Below are 24,438 nucleotides of genomic sequence, written 5' to 3' on the forward strand. Positions count from 1 at the left end.
TGGGGTATTTATATTAACTACAACTGTATCTGACGCTTGAGGGTGGTAGCCAGCGCCACTCAGACTACACGGGGAGAAGGGGACCTTCTTTTTCAACCCCCGGGGCGTGACGCGAACGTCTACAACCTGTAATGAGCGGTCAACTGGCGGGAAACCCTCTTATGCTACCTTGGCATCAAGGCTGCCAGAACCGAGGCCCTCGCTAAGCTTTCGCGCGATAATAGGGTTTGGAAATGAGGGGCTCGTTAGGAAATACAGAAAGAAATGCCGGCAGTCTACAACGCCAAAGAAGGCATAGGGGAAGGTTAGACTATTTTTTTTACCGTTAGTGACGTTACATTATTATTGATTTTTTTAATTACGGGAGAAAGAAAGAAAGAAAAACACGCGCCCAGAGTGGGGACCGAACCCACGCCTTTCGATTAAATCTCGAATGCCTTACCAATTTGGCTATCTGGGCGACTGTGTTCTGCTTCACTTTCTGGGGTATTTATAAATACTACAACTGTATCTGACGCTTGAGGGTGGTAGCCAGCGCCACTCAGACTACACGGGGAGAAGGGGATTTTCTTTTTCAACCCCCGGGGCGTGACGCGAACGTCTACAGCCTGTCATGAGCGGTCAACTGGCGGGAAACCCTCTTATGCTACCTTGGCATCAAGGCTGCCAGAACCGAGGCCCTCGCTAAGCTTTCGTGCGATAATAGGGTTTGGAAATGAGGGGCTCGTTAGGAAATACAGAAAGAAATGCCGGTAGTCTACAACGCCAAAGAAGGCATAGGGGAAGGTTAGACTATTTTTTTACCGTTAGTGACGTTACATTATTATTGATTTTTGTTCATTACGGGAGAAAGAAAGAAAGAAAAACACGCGCCCAGAGTGGGGACCGATCCCACGCCTTTCGATTAGATCTCGAATGCCTTACCAATTCGGCTATCTGGGCGACTGTGTTCTGCTTCACTTTCTGGGGTATTTATATTTACTACAAATGTATCTGACGCTTGAGGGTGGTAGACAGCGCCACTCAGACTACACGGGGACAAGGGGACCTTCTTTTTCAACCCCCGGGGCGTGACGCGAACGTCTACAGCCTGTCATGAGCAGTCAACTGGCGGGAAACCCTCTTATGCTACCTTGGCATCAAGGCTGCCAGAACCGAGGCCCTCGCTAAGCTTTCGCGCGATAATAGGGTTTGGAAATGAGGGGCTCGTTAGGAAATACAGAAAGAAATGCCGGCAGTCTACAACGCCAAAGAAGGCATAGGGGAAGGTTAGACTATTTTTTTACCATTAGTGACGTTACATTATTATTGATTTTTGTTAATTACCGGAGAAAGAAAGAAAGAAAAACACGCGCCCAGAGTGGGGACCGAACCCACGCCTTTCGATTAGATCTCGAATGCCTTACCAATTCGGCTATCTGGGCGACTGTGTTCTGCTTCACTTTCTGGGGTATTTATATTTACTACAACTGTATCTGATGCTTGAGGGTGGTAGCCAGCGCCACTCAGACTACACGGGGAGAAGGGGACCTTCTTTTTCAACCCCCGGGGCGTGACGCGAACGTCTACAGCCTGTCATTACCGGTCAACTGGCGGGAAACCCTCTTATGCTACCTTGGCATCAAGGCTGCCAGAACCGAGGCCCTCGCTAAGCTTTCACGCGATAATAGGGTTTGCAAATGAGGGGCTCGGTAGGAAATACAGAAAGAAATGCTGGCAGTCTACAACGCCAAAGAAGGCATAGGGGAAGGTTAGACTATTTTTTTTTACCGTTAGTGACGTTACATTATTATTGATTTTTGTTAATTACGGGAGAAAGAAAGAAAGAAAGAAAAACACGCGCCCAGAGTGGGGACCGAACCCACGCCTTTCGATTAGATCTCGAATGCCTTACCAATTCGGCTATCTGGGCGACTGTGTTCTGCTTCACTTTCTGGGGTATTTATATTTACTACAACTGTATCTGACGCTTGAGGGTGGTAGCCAGCGCCACTCATACTACACGGGTTGAAAGGGACCTTCTTTTTCAACCCCTGGGGCGTGACGCGAACGTCTACAGCCTGTCATGAGCGGTCAACTGGCGGGAAACCCTCTTATGCTACCTTGGCATCAAGGCTGCCAGAACCGATGCCCTCGCTAAGCTTTCGCGCGATAATAGGGTTTGGAAATTAGGGGCTCATTAGGAAATACAGAAAGAAATGCCGGCAGTCTACAACGCCAAAGAAGGCATAGGGGAAGGTTAGACTATTTTTTTTACCGTTAGTGACGTTACGATATTATTGATTTTTGTTAATTACCGGAGAAAGAAAGAAAGAAGAACACGCGCCCAGAGTGGGGACCGAACCCACGCCTTTCGATTAGATCTCGAATGCCTTACCAATTCGGCTATCTGGGCGACTGTGTTCTGCTTCACTTTCTGGGGTATTTATATTTACTAAAACTGTATCTGACGCTTGAGGGTGGTAGCCAGCGCCACTCAGACTACACGGGGAGAAGGGGACCTTCTTTTTCAACCCCCGGGGCGTGACGCGAACGTCTACAGCCTGTCAGGAGCGGTCAAATGGCGGGAAACCCTCTTATGCTACCTTGGCATCAAGGCTGCCAGAACCGAGGCCCTCGCTAAGCTTTCGCGCGATAATAGGGTTTGGAAATGAGGGGCTCGTTAGGAAATACAGAAAGAAATGCCGGAAGTCTACAACGCCAAAGAAGGCATAGGGGAAGGTTAGAATATTTTTTTTTTACCGTTAGTGACGTTACATTATTATTGATTTTTGTTAATTACGGGAGAAAGAAAGAAAGAAAAACACGCGCCCAGAGTGGGGACCGAACCCACGCCTTTCGATTAAACCTCGAATGCCTTACCAATTCGGCTATCTGGGCGACTGTGTTCTGCTTCACTTTCTGGGGTATTTATATTTACTACAACTGTATCTGACGCTTGAGGGTGGTAGCCAGCGCCACTCATACTACACGGGGAGAAGGGGACCTTCTTTTTCAACCCCCGGGGCGTGACGCGAACGTCTACAGCCTGTCATGAGCGGTCAACTGGCGGGAAACCCTCTTATGCTACCTTGGCATCAAGGCTGCCAGAACCGAGGCCCTCGCTAAGCTTTCGCGCGATAATAGGGTTTGGAAATGAGGGGCTCGTTAGGAAATACAGAAAGAAATGCCGGCAGTCTACAACGCCAAAGAAGGCATAGGGGAAGGTTAGAATATTTTTTTTTACCGTTAGTGACGTTACATTATTATTGATTTTTGTTAATTACGGGAGAAAGAAAGAAAGAAAAACACGCGCCCAGAGTGGGGACCGAACCCACGCCTTTCGATTAAACCTCGAATGCCTTACAAATTCGGCTATCTGGGCGACTGTGTTCTGCTTCACTTTCTGGGGTATTTATATTTACTACAACTGTATCTGACGCTTGAGGGTGGTAGCCAGCGCCACTCAGACTACACGGGGAGAAGGGGACCTTCTTTTTCAACCCCCGGGGCGTGACGCTAACGTCTACAGCCTGTCATGAGCGGTCAACTGGCGGGAAACCCTCTTATGCTACCTTGGCATCAAGGCTGCCAGAACCGAGGCCCTCGCTAAGCTTTCGTGCGATAATAGGGTTTGGAAATGAGGGGCTCGTTAGGAAATACAGAAAGAAATGCCGGTAGTCTACAACGCCAAAGAAGGCATAGGGGAAGGTTAGACTATTTTTTTTACCGTTAGTGACGTTACATTATTATTGATTTTTGTTCATTACGGGAGAAAGAAAGAAAGAAAAACACGCGCCCAGAGTGGGGACCGATCCCACGCCTTTCGATTAGATCTCGAATGCCTTACCAATTCGGCTATCTGGGCGACTGTGTTCTGCTTCACTTTCTGGGGTATTTATATTTACTACAACTGTATCTGACGCTTGAGGGTGGTAGACAGCGCCACTCAGACTACACGGGGACAAGGGGACCTTCTTTTTCAACCCTGGGGCGTGACGCGAACGTCTACAGCCTGTCATGAGCAGTCAACTGGCGGGAAACCCTCTTATGCTACCTTGGCATCAAGGCTGCCAGAACCGAGGCCCTCGCTAAGCTTTCGCGCGATAATAGGGTTTGGAAATGAGGGGCTCGTTAGGAAATACAGAAAGAAATGCCGGCAGTCTACAACGCCAAAGAAGGCATAGGGGAAGGTTAGACTATTTTTTTACCATTAGTGACGTTACAATATTATTGATTTTTGTTAATTACGGGAGAAAGAAAGAAAGAAGAACACGCGCCCAGAGTGGGGACCGAACCCACGCCTTTCGATTAGATCTCGAATGCCTTACCAATTCGGCTATCTGGGCGACTGTGTTCTGCTTCACTTTCTGGGGTATTTATATTTACTAAAACTGTATCTGACGCTTGAGGGTGGTAGCCAGCGCCACTCAGACTACACGGGGAGAAGGGGACCTTCTTTTTCAACCCCCGGGGCGTGACGCGAACGTCTACAGCCTGTCAGGAGCGGTCAAATGGCGGGAAACCCTCTTATGCTACCTTGGCATCAAGGCTGCCAGAACCGAGGCCCTCGCTAAGCTTTCGCGCGATAATAGGGTTTGGAAATGAGGGGCTCGTTAGGAAATACAGAAAGAAATGCCGGAAGTCTACAACGCCAAAGAAGGCATAGGGGAAGGTTAGAATATTTTTTTTTACCGTTAGTGACGTTACATTATTATTGATTTTTGTTAATTACGGGAGAAAGAAAGAAAGAAAAACACGCGCCCAGAGTGGGGACCGAACCCACGCCTTTCGATTAAACCTCGAATGCCTTACCAATTCGGCTATCTGGGCGACTGTGTTCTGCTTCACTTTCTGGGGTATTTATATTTACTACAACTGTATCTGACGCTTGAGGGTGGTAGCCAGCGCCACTCAGACTACACGGGGAGAAGGGGACCTTCTTTTTCAACCCCCAGGGCGTGACGCGAACGTCTACAGCCTGTCATGAGCGGTCAACTGGCGGGAAACCCTCTTATGCTACCTTGGCATCAAGGCTGCCAGAACCGAGGCCCTCGCTAAGCTTTCGCGCGATAATAGGGTTTGGAAATGAGGGGCTCGTTAGGAAATACAGAAAGAAATGCCGGCAGTCTACAACGCCAAAGAAGGCATAGGGGAAGGTTAGAATATTTTTTTTTACCGTTAGTGACGTTACATTATTATTGATTTTTGTTAATTACGGGAGAAAGAAAGAAAGAAAAACACGCGCCCAGAGTGGGGACCGAACCCACGCCTTTCGATTAAACCTCGAATGCCTTACCAATTCGGCTATCTGGGCGACTGTGTTCTGCTTCACTTTCTGGGGTATTTATATTTACTTCAACTGTATCTGACGCTTGAGGGTGGTAGCCAGCGCCACTCAGACTACACGGGGAGAAGGGGACCTTCTTTTTCAACCCCCGGGGCATGACGCGTACGTCTACAGCCTGTCAGGAGCGGTCAAATGGCGGGAAACCCTCTTATGCTACCTTGGCATCAAGGCTGCCAGAACCGAGGCCCTCGCTAAGCTTTCACGCGATAATAGGGTTTGCAAATGAGGGGCTCGGTAGGAAATACAGAAAGAAATGCCGGCAGTCTACAACGCCAAAGAAGGCATAGGGGAAGGTTAGACTATTTTTTTACCATTAGTGACGTTACATTATTATTGATTTTTGTTAATTACCGGAGAAAGAAAGAAAGAAAAACACGCGCCCAGAGTGGGGACCGAACCCACGCCTTTCGATTAGATCTCGAATGCCTTACCAATTCGGCTATCTGGGCGACTGTGTTCTGCTTCACTTTCTGGGGTATTTATATTTACTACAACTGTATCTGATGCTTGAGGGTGGTAGCCAGCGCCACTCAGACTACACGGGGAGAAGGGGACCTTCTTTTTCAACCCCCGGGGCGTGACGCGAACGTCTACAGCCTGTCATTACCGGTCAACTGGCGGGAAACCCTCTTATGCTACCTTGGCATCAAGGCTGCCAGAACCGAGGCCCTCGCTAAGCTTTCACGCGATAATAGGGTTTGCAAATGAGGGGCTCGGTAGGAAATACAGAAAGAAATGCCGGCAGTCTACAACGCCAAAGAAGGCATAGGGGAAGGTTAGACTATTTTTTTTTACCGTTAGTGACGTTACATTATTATTGATTTTTGTTAATTACGGGAGAAAGAAAGAAAGAAAGAAAAACACGCGCCCAGAGTGGGGACCGAACCCACGCCTTTCGATTAGATCTCGAATGCCTTACCAATTCGGCTATCTGGGCGACTGTGTTCTGCTTCACTTTCTGGGGTATTTATATTAACTACAACTGTATCTGACGCTTGAGGGTGGTAGCCAGCGCCACTCAGACTACACGGGGAGAAGGGGACCTTCTTTTTCAACCCCCGGGGCGTGACGCGAACGTCTACAACCTGTAATGAGCGGTCAACTGGCGGGAAACCCTCTTATGCTACCTTGGCATCAAGGCTGCCAGAACCGAGGCCCTCGCTAAGCTTTCGCGCGATAATAGGGTTTGGAAATGAGGGGCTCGTTAGGAAATACAGAAAGAAATGCCGGCAGTCTACAACGCCAAAGAAGGCATAGGGGAAGGTTAGACTATTTTTTTTACCGTTAGTGACGTTACATTATTATTGATTTTTTTAATTACGGGAGAAAGAAAGAAAGAAAAACACGCGCCCAGAGTGGGGACCGAACCCACGCCTTTCGATTAAATCTCGAATGCCTTACCAATTTGGCTATCTGGGCGACTGTGTTCTGCTTCACTTTCTGGGGTATTTATAAATACTACAACTGTATCTGACGCTTGAGGGTGGTAGCCAGCGCCACTCAGACTACACGGGGAGAAGGGGATTTTCTTTTTCAACCCCCGGGGCGTGACGCGAACGTCTACAGCCTGTCATGAGCGGTCAACTGGCGGGAAACCCTCTTATGCTACCTTGGCATCAAGGCTGCCAGAACCGAGGCCCTCGCTAAGCTTTCGTGCGATAATAGGGTTTGGAAATGAGGGGCTCGTTAGGAAATACAGAAAGAAATGCCGGTAGTCTACAACGCCAAAGAAGGCATAGGGGAAGGTTAGACTATTTTTTTACCGTTAGTGACGTTACATTATTATTGATTTTTGTTCATTACGGGAGAAAGAAAGAAAGAAAAACACGCGCCCAGAGTGGGGACCGATCCCACGCCTTTCGATTAGATCTCGAATGCCTTACCAATTCGGCTATCTGGGCGACTGTGTTCTGCTTCACTTTCTGGGGTATTTATATTTACTACAAATGTATCTGACGCTTGAGGGTGGTAGACAGCGCCACTCAGACTACACGGGGACAAGGGGACCTTCTTTTTCAACCCCCGGGGCGTGACGCGAACGTCTACAGCCTGTCATGAGCAGTCAACTGGCGGGAAACCCTCTTATGCTACCTTGGCATCAAGGCTGCCAGAACCGAGGCCCTCGCTAAGCTTTCGCGCGATAATAGGGTTTGGAAATGAGGGGCTCGTTAGGAAATACAGAAAGAAATGCCGGCAGTCTACAACGCCAAAGAAGGCATAGGGGAAGGTTAGACTATTTTTTTACCATTAGTGACGTTACATTATTATTGATTTTTGTTAATTACCGGAGAAAGAAAGAAAGAAAAACACGCGCCCAGAGTGGGGACCGAACCCACGCCTTTCGATTAGATCTCGAATGCCTTACCAATTCGGCTATCTGGGCGACTGTGTTCTGCTTCACTTTCTGGGGTATTTATATTTACTACAACTGTATCTGATGCTTGAGGGTGGTAGCCAGCGCCACTCAGACTACACGGGGAGAAGGGGACCTTCTTTTTCAACCCCCGGGGCGTGACGCGAACGTCTACAGCCTGTCATTACCGGTCAACTGGCGGGAAACCCTCTTATGCTACCTTGGCATCAAGGCTGCCAGAACCGAGGCCCTCGCTAAGCTTTCACGCGATAATAGGGTTTGCAAATGAGGGGCTCGGTAGGAAATACAGAAAGAAATGCTGGCAGTCTACAACGCCAAAGAAGGCATAGGGGAAGGTTAGACTATTTTTTTTTACCGTTAGTGACGTTACATTATTATTGATTTTTGTTAATTACGGGAGAAAGAAAGAAAGAAAGAAAAACACGCGCCCAGAGTGGGGACCGAACCCACGCCTTTCGATTAGATCTCGAATGCCTTACCAATTCGGCTATCTGGGCGACTGTGTTCTGCTTCACTTTCTGGGGTATTTATATTTACTACAACTGTATCTGACGCTTGAGGGTGGTAGCCAGCGCCACTCATACTACACGGGTTGAAAGGGACCTTCTTTTTCAACCCCTGGGGCGTGACGCGAACGTCTACAGCCTGTCATGAGCGGTCAACTGGCGGGAAACCCTCTTATGCTACCTTGGCATCAAGGCTGCCAGAACCGATGCCCTCGCTAAGCTTTCGCGCGATAATAGGGTTTGGAAATTAGGGGCTCATTAGGAAATACAGAAAGAAATGCCGGCAGTCTACAACGCCAAAGAAGGCATAGGGGAAGGTTAGACTATTTTTTTTACCGTTAGTGACGTTACGATATTATTGATTTTTGTTAATTACCGGAGAAAGAAAGAAAGAAGAACACGCGCCCAGAGTGGGGACCGAACCCACGCCTTTCGATTAGATCTCGAATGCCTTACCAATTCGGCTATCTGGGCGACTGTGTTCTGCTTCACTTTCTGGGGTATTTATATTTACTAAAACTGTATCTGACGCTTGAGGGTGGTAGCCAGCGCCACTCAGACTACACGGGGAGAAGGGGACCTTCTTTTTCAACCCCCGGGGCGTGACGCGAACGTCTACAGCCTGTCAGGAGCGGTCAAATGGCGGGAAACCCTCTTATGCTACCTTGGCATCAAGGCTGCCAGAACCGAGGCCCTCGCTAAGCTTTCGCGCGATAATAGGGTTTGGAAATGAGGGGCTCGTTAGGAAATACAGAAAGAAATGCCGGAAGTCTACAACGCCAAAGAAGGCATAGGGGAAGGTTAGAATATTTTTTTTTTACCGTTAGTGACGTTACATTATTATTGATTTTTGTTAATTACGGGAGAAAGAAAGAAAGAAAAACACGCGCCCAGAGTGGGGACCGAACCCACGCCTTTCGATTAAACCTCGAATGCCTTACCAATTCGGCTATCTGGGCGACTGTGTTCTGCTTCACTTTCTGGGGTATTTATATTTACTACAACTGTATCTGACGCTTGAGGGTGGTAGCCAGCGCCACTCATACTACACGGGGAGAAGGGGACCTTCTTTTTCAACCCCCGGGGCGTGACGCGAACGTCTACAGCCTGTCATGAGCGGTCAACTGGCGGGAAACCCTCTTATGCTACCTTGGCATCAAGGCTGCCAGAACCGAGGCCCTCGCTAAGCTTTCGCGCGATAATAGGGTTTGGAAATGAGGGGCTCGTTAGGAAATACAGAAAGAAATGCCGGCAGTCTACAACGCCAAAGAAGGCATAGGGGAAGGTTAGAATATTTTTTTTTACCGTTAGTGACGTTACATTATTATTGATTTTTGTTAATTACGGGAGAAAGAAAGAAAGAAAAACACGCGCCCAGAGTGGGGACCGAACCCACGCCTTTCGATTAAACCTCGAATGCCTTACAAATTCGGCTATCTGGGCGACTGTGTTCTGCTTCACTTTCTGGGGTATTTATATTTACTACAACTGTATCTGACGCTTGAGGGTGGTAGCCAGCGCCACTCAGACTACACGGGGAGAAGGGGACCTTCTTTTTCAACCCCCGGGGCGTGACGCTAACGTCTACAGCCTGTCATGAGCGGTCAACTGGCGGGAAACCCTCTTATGCTACCTTGGCATCAAGGCTGCCAGAACCGAGGCCCTCGCTAAGCTTTCGTGCGATAATAGGGTTTGGAAATGAGGGGCTCGTTAGGAAATACAGAAAGAAATGCCGGTAGTCTACAACGCCAAAGAAGGCATAGGGGAAGGTTAGACTATTTTTTTTACCGTTAGTGACGTTACATTATTATTGATTTTTGTTCATTACGGGAGAAAGAAAGAAAGAAAAACACGCGCCCAGAGTGGGGACCGATCCCACGCCTTTCGATTAGATCTCGAATGCCTTACCAATTCGGCTATCTGGGCGACTGTGTTCTGCTTCACTTTCTGGGGTATTTATATTTACTACAACTGTATCTGACGCTTGAGGGTGGTAGACAGCGCCACTCAGACTACACGGGGACAAGGGGACCTTCTTTTTCAACCCTGGGGCGTGACGCGAACGTCTACAGCCTGTCATGAGCAGTCAACTGGCGGGAAACCCTCTTATGCTACCTTGGCATCAAGGCTGCCAGAACCGAGGCCCTCGCTAAGCTTTCGCGCGATAATAGGGTTTGGAAATGAGGGGCTCGTTAGGAAATACAGAAAGAAATGCCGGCAGTCTACAACGCCAAAGAAGGCATAGGGGAAGGTTAGACTATTTTTTTACCATTAGTGACGTTACAATATTATTGATTTTTGTTAATTACGGGAGAAAGAAAGAAAGAAGAACACGCGCCCAGAGTGGGGACCGAACCCACGCCTTTCGATTAGATCTCGAATGCCTTACCAATTCGGCTATCTGGGCGACTGTGTTCTGCTTCACTTTCTGGGGTATTTATATTTACTAAAACTGTATCTGACGCTTGAGGGTGGTAGCCAGCGCCACTCAGACTACACGGGGAGAAGGGGACCTTCTTTTTCAACCCCCGGGGCGTGACGCGAACGTCTACAGCCTGTCAGGAGCGGTCAAATGGCGGGAAACCCTCTTATGCTACCTTGGCATCAAGGCTGCCAGAACCGAGGCCCTCGCTAAGCTTTCGCGCGATAATAGGGTTTGGAAATGAGGGGCTCGTTAGGAAATACAGAAAGAAATGCCGGAAGTCTACAACGCCAAAGAAGGCATAGGGGAAGGTTAGAATATTTTTTTTTACCGTTAGTGACGTTACATTATTATTGATTTTTGTTAATTACGGGAGAAAGAAAGAAAGAAAAACACGCGCCCAGAGTGGGGACCGAACCCACGCCTTTCGATTAAACCTCGAATGCCTTACCAATTCGGCTATCTGGGCGACTGTGTTCTGCTTCACTTTCTGGGGTATTTATATTTACTACAACTGTATCTGACGCTTGAGGGTGGTAGCCAGCGCCACTCAGACTACACGGGGAGAAGGGGACCTTCTTTTTCAACCCCCAGGGCGTGACGCGAACGTCTACAGCCTGTCATGAGCGGTCAACTGGCGGGAAACCCTCTTATGCTACCTTGGCATCAAGGCTGCCAGAACCGAGGCCCTCGCTAAGCTTTCGCGCGATAATAGGGTTTGGAAATGAGGGGCTCGTTAGGAAATACAGAAAGAAATGCCGGCAGTCTACAACGCCAAAGAAGGCATAGGGGAAGGTTAGAATATTTTTTTTTACCGTTAGTGACGTTACATTATTATTGATTTTTGTTAATTACGGGAGAAAGAAAGAAAGAAAAACACGCGCCCAGAGTGGGGACCGAACCCACGCCTTTCGATTAAACCTCGAATGCCTTACCAATTCGGCTATCTGGGCGACTGTGTTCTGCTTCACTTTCTGGGGTATTTATATTTACTTCAACTGTATCTGACGCTTGAGGGTGGTAGCCAGCGCCACTCAGACTACACGGGGAGAAGGGGACCTTCTTTTTCAACCCCCGGGGCATGACGCGTACGTCTACAGCCTGTCAGGAGCGGTCAAATGGCGGGAAACCCTCTTATGCTACCTTGGCATCAAGTCTGCCAGAACCGAGGCCCTCGCTAAGCTTTCGCGCGATAATAGGGTTTGGAAATGAGGGGCTCGTTAGGAAATACAGAAAGAAATGCCGGCAGTCTACAACGCCAAAGAAGGCATAGGGGAAGGTTAGACTATTTTTTTTACCGTTAGTGACGTTACATTATTATTGATTTTTGTTAATTACGGGAGAAAGAAAGAAAGAAAAACACGCGCCCAGAGTGGGGACCGAACCCACGCCTTTCGATTAGATCTCGAATGCCTTACCAATTCGGCTATCTGGGCGACTGTGTTCTGCTTCACTTTCTGGGGTATTTATATTTACTACAACTGTATCTGACGCTTGAGGGTGGTAGCCAGCGCCACTCAGACTACACGGGGAGAAGGGGACCTTCTTTTTCAACCCCCGGGGCGTGACGCGAACGTCTACAACCTGTCATGAGCGGTCAACTGGCGGGAAACCCTCTTATGCTACCTTGGCATCAAGGCTGCCAGAACCGAGGCCCTCGCTAAGCTTTCACGCGATAATAGGGTTTGCAAATGAGGGGCTCGGTAGGAAATACAGAAAGAAATGCCGGCAGTCTACAACGCCAAAGAAGGCATAGGGGAAGGTTAGACTATTTTTTTTTACCGTTAGTGACGTTACATTATTATTGATTTTTGTTAATTACGGGAGAAAGAAAGAAAGAAAAACACGCGCCCAGAGTGGGGACCGAACCCACGCCTTTCGATTAGATCTCGAATGCCTTACCAATTCGGCTATCTGGGCGACTGTGTTCTGCTTCACTTTCTGGGGTATTTATATTTACTACAACTGTATCTGACGCTTGAGGGTGGTAGCCAGCGCCACTCATACTAAACGGGTTGAAAGGGACCTTCTTTTTCAACCCCCGGGGCGTGACGCGAACGTCTACAGCCTGTCATGAGCGGTCAACTGGCGGGAAACCCTCTTATGCTACCTTGGCATCAAGGCTGCCAGAACCGATGCCCTCGCTAAGCTTTCGCGCGATAATAGGGTTTGGAAATGAGGGGCTCATTAGGAAATACAGAAAGAAATGCCGGCAGTCTACAACGCCAAAGAAGGCATAGGGGAAGGTTAGACTATTTTTTTACCGTTAGTGACGTTACAATATTATTGATTTTTGTTAATTACGGGAGAAAGAAAGAAAGAAGAACACGCGCCCAGAGTGGGGACCGAACCCACGCCTTTCGTTTAGATCTCGAATGCCTTACCAATTCGGCTATCTGGGCAACTGTGTTCTGCTTCACTTTCTGGGGTATTTATATTTACTAAAACTGTATCTGACGCTTGAGGGTGGTAGCCAGCGCCACTCAGACTACACGGGGAGAAGGGGACCTTCTTTTTCAACCCCCGGGGCGTGACGCGAACGTCTACAGCCTGTGAGGAGCGGTCAAATGGCGGGAAACCCTCTTATGCTACCTTGGCATCAAGGCTGCCAGAACCGAGGCCCTCGCTAAGCTTTCGCGCGATAATAGGGTTTGGAAATGAGGGGCTCGTTAGGAAATACAGAAAGAAATGCCGGAAGTCTACAACGCCAAAGAAGGCATAGGGGAAGGTTAGAATATTTTTTTTACCGTTAGTGACGTTACATTATTATTGATTTTTGTTAATTACGGGGGAAAGAAAGAAAGAAAAACACGCGCCCAGAGTGGGGACCGAACCCACGCCTTTCGATTAAACCTCGAATGCCTTACCAATTCGGCTATCTGGGCGACTGTGTTCTGCTTCACTTTCTGGGGTATTTATATTTACTACAACTGTATCTGACGCTTGAGGGTGGTAGCCAGCGCCACTCAGACTACACGGGGAGAAGGGGACCTTCTTTTTCAACCCCCGGGGCGTGACGCGAACGTCTACAGCCTGTCATGAGCGGTCAACTGGCGGGAAACCCTCTTATGCTACCTTGGCATCAAGGCTGCCAGAACCGAGGCCCTCGCTAAGCTTTCGCGCGATAATAGGGTTTGGAAATGAGGGGCTCGTTAGGAAATACAGAAAGAAATGCCGGCAGTCTACAACGCCAAAGAAGGCATAGGGGAAGGTTAGAATATTTTTTTTTACCGTTAGTGACAGTACATTATTATTGATTTTTGTTAATTACGGGAGAAAGAAAGAAAGAAAAACACGCGCCCAGAGTGGGGACCGAACCCACGCCTTTCGATTAAACCTCGAATGCCTTACCAATTCGGCTATCTGGGCGACTGTGTTCTGCTTCACTTTCTGGGGTATTTATATTTACTACAACTGTATCTGACGCTTGAGGGTGGTAGCCAGCGCCACTCAGACTACACGGGGAGAAGGGGACCTTCTTTTTCAACCCCCGGGGCATGACGCGTACGTCTACAGCCTGTCAGGAGCGGTCAAATGGCGGGAAACCCTCTTATGCTACCTTGGCATCAAGTCTGCCAGAACCGAGGCCCTCGCTAAGCTTTCGCGCGATAATAGGGTTTGGAAATGAGGGGCTCGTTAGGAAATACAGAAAGAAATGCCGGCAGTCTACAACGCCAAAGAAGGCATAGGGGAAGGTTAGACTATTTTTTTTACCGTTAGTGACGTTACATTATTATTGATTTTTGTTAATTACGGGAGAAAGAAAGAAAGAAAAACACGCGCCCAGAGTGGGGACCGAACCCACGCCTTTCGATTAGATCTCGAATGCCTTACCAATTCGGCTATCTGGGCGACTGTGTTCTGCTTCACTTTCTGGGGTATTTATATTTACTACAACTGTATCTGACGCTTGAGGGTGGTAGCCAGCGCCACTCAGACTACACGGGGAGAAGGGGACCTTCTTTTTCAACCCCCGGGGCGTGACGCGAACGTCTACAACCTGTCATGAGCGGTCAACTGGTGGGAAACCCTCTTATGCTACCTTGGCATCAAGGCTGCCAGAACCGAGGCCCTCGCTAAGCTTTCGCGCGATAATAGGGTTTGGAAATGAGGGTCTCGTTAGGAAATACAGAAAGAAATGCCGGCAGTCTACAACGCCAAAGAAGGCATAGGGGAAGGTTAGACTATTTTTTTTACCGTTAGTGACGTTACATTATTATTGATTTTTGTTCATTACGGGAGAAAGAAAGAAAGAAAAACACGTGCCCAGAGTGGGGACCGAACCCACGCCTTTCGATTAGATCTCGAATGCCTTACCAATTCGGCTATCTGGGCGACTGTGTTCTGCTTCACTTTCTGGGGTATTTATATTTACTACAACTGTATCTGACGCTTGACGGTGGTAGCCAGCGCCACTCAGACTACACGGGGAGAAGGGGACCTTCTTTTTCAACCCCCGGGGCGTTACGCGAACGTCTACAGCCTGTCATGAGCGGTCAACTGGCGGGAAACCCTCTTATGCTACCTTGGCATCAAGGCTGCCAGAACCGAGGCCCTCGCTAAGCTTTCGCGCGATAATAGGGTTTGGAAATGAGGGGCTCGTTAGGAAATACAGAAAGAAATGCCGGCAGTCTACAACGCCAAAGAAGGCATAGGGGAAGGTTAGACTATTTTTTTACCATTAGTGACGTTACATTATTATTGATTTTTGTTAATTACCGGAGAAAGAAAGAAAGAAAAACACGCGCCCAGAGTGCGGACCGAACCCACGCCTTTCGATTAGATCTCGAATGCCTTACCAATTCGGCTATCTGGGCGACTGTGTTCTGCTTCACTTTCTGGGGTATTTATATTTACTACAACTGTATCTGATGCTTGAGGGTGGTAGCCAGCGCCACTCAGACTACACGGGGAGAAGGGGACCTTCTTTTTCAACCCCCGGGGCGTGACGCGAACGTCTACAGCCTGTCATTACCGGTCAACTGGCGGGAAACCCTCTTATGCTACCTTGGCATCAAGGCTGCCAGAACCGAGGCCCTCGCTAAGCTTTCACGCGATAATAGGGTTTGCAAATGAGGGGCTCGGTAGGAAATACAGAAAGAAATGCCGGCAGTCTACAACGCCAAAGAAGGCATAGGGGAAGGTTAGACTATTTTTTTTTACCGTTAGTGACTTTACATTATTATTGATTTTTGTTAATTACGGGAGAAAGAAAGATAGAAAGAAAAACACGCGCCCAGAGTGGGGACCGAACCCACGCCTTTCGATTAGATCTCGAATGCCTTACCAAATCGGCTATCTGGGCGACTGTGTTCTGCTTCACTTTCTGGGGTATTTATATTTACTACAACTGTATCTGACGCTTGAGGGTGGTAGCCAGCGCCACTCATACTACACGGGTTGAAGGGGACCTTCTTTTTCAACCCCCGGGGCGTGACGCGAACGTCTACAGCCTGTCATGAGCGGTCAACTGGCGGGAAACCCTCTTATGCTACCTTGGCATCAAGGCTGCCAGAACCGAGGCCCTCGCTAAGCTTTCGCGCGATAATAGGGTTTGGAAATGAGGGGCTCATTAGGAAATACAGAAAGAAATGCCGGCAGTCTACAACGCCAAAGAAGGCATAGGGGAAGGTTAGACTATTTTTTTTACCGTTAGTGACGTTACAATATTATTGATTTTTGTTAATTACGGGAGAAAGAAAGAAAGAAGAACACGCGCCCAGAGTGGGGACCGAACCCACGCCTTTCGATTAGATCTCGAATGCCTTACCAATTCGGCTATCTGGGCGACTGTGTTCTGCTTCACTTTCTGGGGTATTTATATTTACTAAAACTGTATCTGACGCTTGAGGGTGGTAGCCAGCGCCACTCAGACTACACGGGGAGAAGGGGACCTTCTTTTTCAACCCCCGGGGCATGACGCGAACGTCTACAGCCTGTCAGGAGCGGTCAAATGGCGGGAAACCCTCTTATGCTACCTTGGCATCAAGGCTGCCAGAACCGAGGCCCTCGCTAAGCTTTCGCGCAATAATAGGGTTTGGAAATGAGGGGCTCGTTAGGAAATACAGAAAGAAATGCCGGAAGTCTACAACGCCAAAGAAGGCATAGGGGAAGGTTAGACTATTTTTTTTACCGTTAGTGACGTTCCATTATTATTGATTTTTGTTCATTACGGGAGAAAGAAAGAAAGAAAAACACGCGCCCAAAGTGGGGACCGAACCCACGCCTTTCGATTAGATCTCGAATGCCTTACCAATTCGGCCATCTGGGCGACTGTGTTCTGCTTCACTTTCTGGGGTATTTATATTTACTACAACTGTATCTGACGCTTGAGGGTGGTAGCCAGCGCCACTCAGACTACACGGGGAGAAGGGGACCTTCTTTTTCAACCCCCGGGGCGTGACGCGAACGTCTACAGCCTGTCATGAGCGGCCAACTGGTGGGAAACCCTCTTATGCTACCTTGGCATCAAGGCTTCCAGAACCGAGGCCCTCGCTTAGCTTTCGCGCGATAATAGGGTTTGGAAATGAGGGGCTCGTTAGGAAATACAGAAAGAAATGCCGGCAGTCTACAACGCCAAAGAAGGCATAGAGGAAGGTTAGACTATTTTTTTTACCGTTAGTGACGTTACAATATTATTGATTTTTGTTAATTACGGCAGAAAGACAGAAAGAAAAACAAGCGCCCATCGTGGGGACCGAACCCACGCCTTTCGATTAGATCTCGAATGCCTTACCAATTCGGCTATCTGGGCGACTGTGTTCTGCTTCACTTTCTGGGGTATTTATATTTACTACAACTGTATCTGACGCTTGAGGGTGGTAGCCAGCGCCACTCAGACTACACGGGGAGAAGGGGACCTTCTTTTTCAACCCCCGGGGCGTGACGCGAACGTCTACAGCCTGTCATTACCGGTCAACTGGCGGGAAACCCTCTTATGCTACCTTGGCATCAAGGCTGCCAGAACCGAGGCCCTCGCTAAGCTTTCACGCGATAATAGGGTTTGCAAATGAGGGGCTCGGTAGGAAATACAGAAAGAAATGCCGGCAGTCTACAACGCCAAAGAAGGCATAGGGGAAGGTTAGACTATTTTTTTACCGTTAGTGACGTTACATTATTATTGATTTTTGTTAATTACGGGAGAAAGAAAGAAAGAAAGAAAAACACGCGCCCAGAGTGGGGACCGAACCCACGCCTTTCGATTAGATCTCGAATGCCTTACCAATTTTGCTATCTGGGCGACTGTGTTCTGCTTCACTTTCTGGGGTATTTATATTTACTACAACTGTATCTGACGCTTGAGGGTGGTAGCCAGCGCCACTCATACTACACGGGTTGAAGGGGACCTTCTTTTTCAACCCCCGGGGCGTGACGCGAACGTCTACAGCCTGTCATGAGCGGTCAACTGGCGGGAAACCCTCTTATGCTACCTTGGCATCAAGGCTGCCAGAACCGAGGCCCTCGCTAAGCTTTCGCGCGATAATAGGGTTTGGAAATGAGGGGCTCATTAGGAAATACAGAAAGAAATGCCGGCAGTCTACAACGCCAAAGAAGGCATAGGGGAAGGTTAGACTATTTTTTTTACCGTTAGTGACGTTACAATATTATTGATTTTTGTTAATTACGGGAGAAAGAAAGAAAGAAGAACACGCGCCCAGAGTGGGGAGCGAACCCAAGCCTTTCGATTAGATCTCGAATGCCTTACCAATTCGGCTATCTGGGCGACTGTGTTCTGCTTCACTTTCTGGGGTATTTATATTTACTAAAACTGTATCTGACGCTTGAGGGTGGTAGCCAGCGCCACTCAGACTACACGGGGAGAAGGGGACCTTCTTTTTCAACCCCCGGGGCGTGACGCGAACGTCTACAGCCTGTCAGGAGCGGTCAAATGGCGGGAAACCCTCTTATGCTACCTTGGCATCAAGGCTGCCAGACCCGAGGCCCTCGCTAAGCTTTCGCGCGATAATAGGGTTTGGAAATGAGGGGCTCGTTAGGAAATACAGAAAGAAATGCCGGAAGTCTACAACGCCAAAGAAGGCATAGGGGAAGGTTAGACTATTTTTTTACCGTTAGTGACGTTCCATTATTATTGATTTTTGTTCATTACGGGAGAAAGAAAGAAAGAAAAACACGCGCCCAGAGTGGGGACCAAACCCACGCCTTTCGATTAGATCTCGAATGCCTTACCAATTCGGCTATCTGGGCGACTGTGTTCTGCTTCACTTTCTGGGGTATTTATATTTATTACAACTGTATCTGACGCTTGAGGGTGGTAGCCAGCGCCACTCAGACTACACGGGGAGAAGGGGACCTTCTTTTTCAACCCCCGGGGCGTGACGCGAACGTCTACAGCCTGTCATGAGCGGCCAACTGGTGGGAAACCCTCTTATGCTACCTTGGCATCAAGGCTTCCAGAACCGAGGCCCTCGCTAAGCTTTCGCGCGATAATAGGGTTTGGAAATGAGGGGCTCGTTAGGAAATACAGAAAGAAATGCGGCAGTCTACAACGCCAAAGAAGGCATAGAGTAAGGTTAGACTATTTTTTTTGCCGTTAGTGACGTTACATTATTATTGATTTTTGTTAATTACGGCAGAAAGACGGAAAGAAAAACAAGCGCCCATCGTGGGGACCGAACCCACGCCTTTCGATTAGATCTCGAATGCCTTACCAATTCGGCTATCTGGGCGACTGTGTTCTGCTTCACTTTCTGGGGTATTTATATTTACTACAACTGTATCTGACGCTTGAGGGTGGTAGCCAGCGCCACTCAGACTACACGGGGAGAAGGGGACCTTCTTTTTCAACCCCCGGGGCGTGACGCGAACGTCTACAGCCTGTCATTACCGGTCAACTGGCGGGAAACCCTCTTATGCTACCTTGGCATCAAGGCTGCCAGAACCGAGGCCCTCGCTAAGCTTTCACGCGATAATAGGGTTTGCAAATGAGGGGCTTGGTAGGAAATACAGAAAGAAATGCCGGCAGTCTACAACGCCAAAGAAGGCATAGGGGAAGGTTAGACTATTTTTTTTTACCGTTAGTGACGTTACATTATTATTGATTTTTGTTAATTACGGGAGAAAGAAAGAAAGAAAGAAAAACACGCGCCCAGAGTGGGGACCGAACCCACGCCTTTCGATTAGATCTCGAATGCCTTACCAATTCGGCTATCTGGGCGACTGTGTTCTGCTTCACTTTCTGGGGTATTTATATTTACTACAACTGTATCTGACGCTTGAGGGTGGTAGCCAGCGCCACTCATACTACACGGGTTGAAGGGGACCTTCTTTTTCAACCCCCGGGGCGTGACGCGAACGTCTACAGCCTGTCATGAGCGGTCAACTGGCGGGAAACCCTCTTATGCTACCTTGGCATCAAGGCTGCCAGAACCGAGGCCCTCGCTAAGCTTTCGCGCGATAATAGGGTTTGGAAATGAGGGGCTCATTAGGAAATACAGAAAGAAATGCCGGCAGTCTACAACGCCAAAGAAGGCATAGGGGAAGGTTAGACTATTTTTTTTACCGTTAGTGACGTTACAATATTATTGATTTTTGTTAATTACGGGAGAAAGAAAGAAAGAAGAACACGCGCCCAGAGTGGGGACCGAACCCACGCCTTTCGATTAGATCTCGAATGCCTTACCAATTCGGCTATCTGGGCGACTGTGTTCTGCTTCACTTTCTGGGGAATTTATATTTACTAAAACTGTATCTGACGCTTGAGGGTGGTAGCCAGCGCCACTCAGACTACACGGGGAGAAGGGGACCTTCTTTTTCAACCCCCGGGGCGTGACGCGAACGTCTACAGCCTGTCAGGAGCGGTCAAATGGCGGGAAACCCTCTTATGCTACCTTGGCATCAAGGCTGCCAGAACCGAGGCCCTCGCTAAGCTTTCGCGCGATAATAGGGTTTGGAAATGAGGGGCTCGTTAGGAAATACAGAAAGAAATGCCGGAAGTCTACAACGCCAAAGAAGGCATAGGGGAAGGTTAGACTATTTTTTTTTACCGTTAGTGACGTTCCATTATTATTGATTTTTGTTCATTACGGGAGAAAGAAAGAAAGAAAAACACGCGGCCAGAGTGGGGACCGAACCCACGCCTTTCGATTAGATTTCGAATGCCTTACCAATTCGGCTATCTGGGCGACTGTGTTCTGCTTCACTTTCTGGGGTATTTATATTTACTACAACTGTATCTGACGCTTGAGGGTGGTAGCCAGCGCCACTCAGACTACACGGGGAGATGGGGACCTTCTTTTTCAACCCCCGGGGCGTGACGCGAACGTCTACAGCCTGTCATGAGCGGCCAACTGGTGGGAAACCCTCTTATGCTACCTTGGCATCAAGGCTTCCAGAACCGAGGCCCTCGCTAAGCTTTCGCGCGATAATAGGGTTTGGAAATGAGGGGCTCGTTAGGAAATACAGAAAGAAATGCCGGCAGTCTACAACGCCAAAGAAGGCATAGAGGAAGGTTAGACTATTTTTTTACCGTTATTGACGTTACATTATTATTGATTTTTGTTAATTACGGCAGAAAGACAGAAAGAAAAACAAGCGCCCATCGTGGGGACCGAACCCACGCCTTTCGATTACATCTCGAATGCCTTTCCAATTCGGCTATCTGGGCGACTGTGTTCTGCTTCACTTTCTGGGGTATTTATATTTACTACAACTGTATCTGACGCTTGAGGGTGGTAGCCAGCCCCACTAAGACTACACGGGGAGAAGGGGACGTTCTTTTTCAACCCCCGGGGCGTGACGCGAACGTCTACAGTCTGTCATAAGCGGTCAACTGGCAGGACACCCTCTTATGCTACCTTGGCATCAAGGCTGCCAGAACCGAGGCCCTCGCTAAGCTTTCGCGCGATAATAGTGTTTGGAAATGAGGGGCTCGTTAGGAAATACAGAAAGAAATGCCGGCAGTCTACAACGCCAAAGAAGGCATAGGGGAAGGTTAGACTATTTTTTTTTACCGTTAGTGACGTTACATTATTATTGATTTTTGTTAATTACGGGAGAAAGAAAGAAAGAAAAACGCGCCCAGAGTGGGGACCGAACCCACGCCTTTCGATTAGATCTCGAATGCCTTACCAATTCGGCTATCTGGGCGACTGTGTTCTGCTTCACTTTCTGGGGTATTTATATTTACTACAACTGTATCTGACGCTTGAGGGTGGTAGCCAGCTACACTCAGACTACACGGGGAGAAGGGGACCTTCTTTTTGAACCCCCGGGGCGTGACGCGAACGTCTACAGCCTGTCATGAGCGGTCAACTGGCGGGAAACCCTCTTATGCTACCTTGGCATCAAGGCTGCCAGAACCGAGGCCCTCGCTAAGCTTTCGCGCGATAATAGGGTTTGGAAATGAGGGGCTCGTTAGGAAATACAGAAAGAAATGCCGGCAGTCTACAACGCCAAAGAAGGCATAGGGGAAGGTTAGACTTTTTTTTTACCGTTAGTGACGTTGCATTATTATTGATTTTTGTTAATTACGGGAGAAAGAAAGAAAGAAAAACACGCGCCCAGAGCGGGGACCGAACTCACGCCTTTCGATTAGATCTCGAATGCCTTACCAATTCGGCTATCTGGGCGACTGTGTTCTGCTTCACTTTCTGGGGTATTTATATTTACTACAACTGTATCTGACGCTTGAGGGTGGTAGCCAGCGCCACTCAGACTACACAGGGAGAAGGGGACTTTCTTTTTCAACCCCCGGGGCGTGACGCGAACGTCTACAGCCTGTCATGAGCGGTCAACTGGCGGGAAACCCTCTCATGCTACCTTGGCATCAAGGCTGCCAGAACCAAGGCCCTCGCTAAGCTTTCGCGCGATAATAGGTTTGGAAATGAGGGGCTCGTTAGGAAATACAGAAACAAATGCCGGCAGTCTACAACGCCAAAGAAGGCATAGGGGAAGGTTAGACTATTTTTTTTACCGTTAGTGACGTTACATTATTATTGATTTTTGTTCATTACGGGAGAAAGAAAGAAAGAAAAACACGCGCCCAGAGTGGGGACCGAACCCACGCCTTTCGATTAGATCTCGAATGCCTTACCAATTCGGCTATCTGGGCGACTGTGTTCTGCTTCACTTTCTGGGGTATTTATATTTACTACAACTGTATCTGACGCTTGAGGGTGGTAGCCAGCGCCACTCAGACTAGACGAGGAGAAGGGGACCTTCTATTTCCACCCCCGGGGCGTGACGCGAACGTCTACAGCCTGTCAGGAGCGGTCAAATGGCGGGAAACCCTTTTATGCTACCTTGGCATCAAGGCTGCCAGAACCGAGGCCCTCGCTAAGCTTTCGCGCGATAATAGGGTTTGGAAATGAGGGGCTCGTTAGGAAATACAGAAAGAAATGCCGGCAGTCTACAACGCCAAAGAAGGCATAGGGGAAGGTTAGACTATTTTTTTTACCGTTAGTGACGTTACATTATTATTGATTTTTGTTAATTACGGGAGAAAGAAAGAAAGAAAAACACGCGCCCAGAGTGGGGACCGAACCCACGCCTTTCGATTAGATCTCGAATGCCTTACCAATTCGGGTATCTGGGCGACTGTGTTCTGCTTCACTTTCTGGGGTATTTATATTTACTACAACTGTATCTGACGCTTGAGGGTGGTAGCCAGCGCCACTCAGACTACACGGGGAGAAGGGGACCTTCTTTTTCAACCCCCGGGGCGTGACGCGAACGTCTACAGCCTGTCATAAGCGGTCAACTGGCGGGAAACCCTCTCATGCTACCTTGGCATCAAGGCTGCCAGAACCAAGGCCCTCGCTAAGCTTTCGCGCGATAATAGGGTTTGGAAATGAGGGGCTCGTTAGGAAATATAGAAAGAAATGCCGGCAGTCTACAACGCCAAAGAAGGCATAGGGAAAGGTTAGACTATTTTTTTTACCGTTAGTGACGTTACATTATTATTGATTTTTGTTAATTACGGGAGAAAGAAAGAAAGAAAAACGCGCCCAGAGTGGGGACCGAACCCACGCCTTTCGATTAGATCTCGAATGCCTTACCAATTCGGCTATCTGGGCGACTGTGTTCTGCTTCACTTTCTGGGGTATTTATATTTACTACAACTGTATCTGACGCTTGAGGGTGGTAGCCAGCTACACTCAGACTACACGGGGAGAAGGGGACCTTCTTTTTGAACCCCCGGGGCGTGACGCGAACGTCTACAGCCTGTCATGAGCGGTCAACTGGCGGGAAACCCTCTTATGCTACCTTGGCATCAAGGCTGCCAGAACCGAGGCCCTCGCTAAGCTTTCGCGCGATAATAGGGTTTGGAAATGAGGGGCTCGTTAGGAAATACAGAAAGAAATGCCGGCAGTCTACAACGCCAAAGAAGGCATAGGGGAAGGTTAGACTTTTTTTTTTTACCGTTAGTGACGTTGCATTATTATTGATTTTTGTTAATTACGGGAGAAAGAAAGAAAGAAAAACACGCGCCCAGAGTGGGGACCGAACTCACGCCTATCGATAAGATCTCGAATGCCTTACCAATTCGGCTATCTGGGCGACTGTGTTCTGCTTCACTTTCTGGGGTTTTTATATTTACTACAACTGTATCTGACGCTTGAGGGTGGTAGCCAGCGCCACTCAGACTACACAGGGAGAAGGGGACTTTCTTTTTCAACCCCCGGGGCGTGACGCGAACGTCTACAGCCTGTCATAAGCGGTCAACTGGCGGGAAACCCTCTTATGCTACCTTGGCATCAAGGCTGCCAGAACCGAGGCCCTGGCTAAGCTTTCGCGCGATAATAGGGTTTGGAAATGAGGGGCTCGTTAGGAAATACAGAAAGAAATG

General features: G+C 48.5%; 13 non-coding genes across 13 annotated transcripts; all 13 read right to left on the bottom strand.

Annotated features, from left to right (window-relative positions):
* Positions 1 to 388: 388 nt before the first annotated feature.
* Trnak-uuu (transfer RNA lysine (anticodon UUU)) lies at positions 389 to 460 on the bottom strand. Its single transcript has one exon. It is a non-coding gene; the product is annotated as a tRNA-Lys (tRNA).
* Positions 461 to 2,808: 2,348 nt separating this feature from the next.
* Positions 2,809 to 2,880, bottom strand: Trnak-uuu (transfer RNA lysine (anticodon UUU)). The gene has a single exon. It is a non-coding gene; the product is annotated as a tRNA-Lys (tRNA).
* A 412-nt stretch (positions 2,881 to 3,292) lies between these two features.
* On the bottom strand, positions 3,293 to 3,364 carry Trnak-uuu (transfer RNA lysine (anticodon UUU)). Its single transcript has one exon. It is a non-coding gene; the product is annotated as a tRNA-Lys (tRNA).
* A 1,376-nt stretch (positions 3,365 to 4,740) lies between these two features.
* Trnak-uuu (transfer RNA lysine (anticodon UUU)) lies at positions 4,741 to 4,812 on the bottom strand. Its single transcript has one exon. It is a non-coding gene; the product is annotated as a tRNA-Lys (tRNA).
* A 412-nt stretch (positions 4,813 to 5,224) lies between these two features.
* On the bottom strand, positions 5,225 to 5,296 carry Trnak-uuu (transfer RNA lysine (anticodon UUU)). The gene has a single exon. It is a non-coding gene; the product is annotated as a tRNA-Lys (tRNA).
* Positions 5,297 to 6,676: 1,380 nt separating this feature from the next.
* Trnak-uuu (transfer RNA lysine (anticodon UUU)) lies at positions 6,677 to 6,748 on the bottom strand. Its single transcript has one exon. It is a non-coding gene; the product is annotated as a tRNA-Lys (tRNA).
* A 2,348-nt stretch (positions 6,749 to 9,096) lies between these two features.
* On the bottom strand, positions 9,097 to 9,168 carry Trnak-uuu (transfer RNA lysine (anticodon UUU)). Its single transcript has one exon. It is a non-coding gene; the product is annotated as a tRNA-Lys (tRNA).
* A 412-nt stretch (positions 9,169 to 9,580) lies between these two features.
* Trnak-uuu (transfer RNA lysine (anticodon UUU)) lies at positions 9,581 to 9,652 on the bottom strand. The gene has a single exon. It is a non-coding gene; the product is annotated as a tRNA-Lys (tRNA).
* Positions 9,653 to 11,028: 1,376 nt separating this feature from the next.
* Positions 11,029 to 11,100, bottom strand: Trnak-uuu (transfer RNA lysine (anticodon UUU)). Its single transcript has one exon. It is a non-coding gene; the product is annotated as a tRNA-Lys (tRNA).
* A 412-nt stretch (positions 11,101 to 11,512) lies between these two features.
* Trnak-uuu (transfer RNA lysine (anticodon UUU)) lies at positions 11,513 to 11,584 on the bottom strand. The gene has a single exon. It is a non-coding gene; the product is annotated as a tRNA-Lys (tRNA).
* Positions 11,585 to 13,444: 1,860 nt separating this feature from the next.
* Positions 13,445 to 13,516, bottom strand: Trnak-uuu (transfer RNA lysine (anticodon UUU)). The gene has a single exon. It is a non-coding gene; the product is annotated as a tRNA-Lys (tRNA).
* A 412-nt stretch (positions 13,517 to 13,928) lies between these two features.
* Trnak-uuu (transfer RNA lysine (anticodon UUU)) lies at positions 13,929 to 14,000 on the bottom strand. Its single transcript has one exon. It is a non-coding gene; the product is annotated as a tRNA-Lys (tRNA).
* Positions 14,001 to 14,894: 894 nt separating this feature from the next.
* On the bottom strand, positions 14,895 to 14,966 carry Trnar-ucu (transfer RNA arginine (anticodon UCU)). The gene has a single exon. It is a non-coding gene; the product is annotated as a tRNA-Arg (tRNA).
* Between the last annotated feature and the right edge of the window lie 9,472 nt (positions 14,967 to 24,438).

The sequence above is a fragment of the Haemaphysalis longicornis genome, unplaced genomic scaffold, assembly GCF_048455015.1.
Source record: "Haemaphysalis longicornis isolate Haplotype H1 unplaced genomic scaffold, Haemaphysalis longicornis Haplotype H1 scaffold_15, whole genome shotgun sequence".
Taxonomy (NCBI): Eukaryota; Metazoa; Arthropoda; class Arachnida; order Ixodida; family Ixodidae; genus Haemaphysalis; species Haemaphysalis longicornis.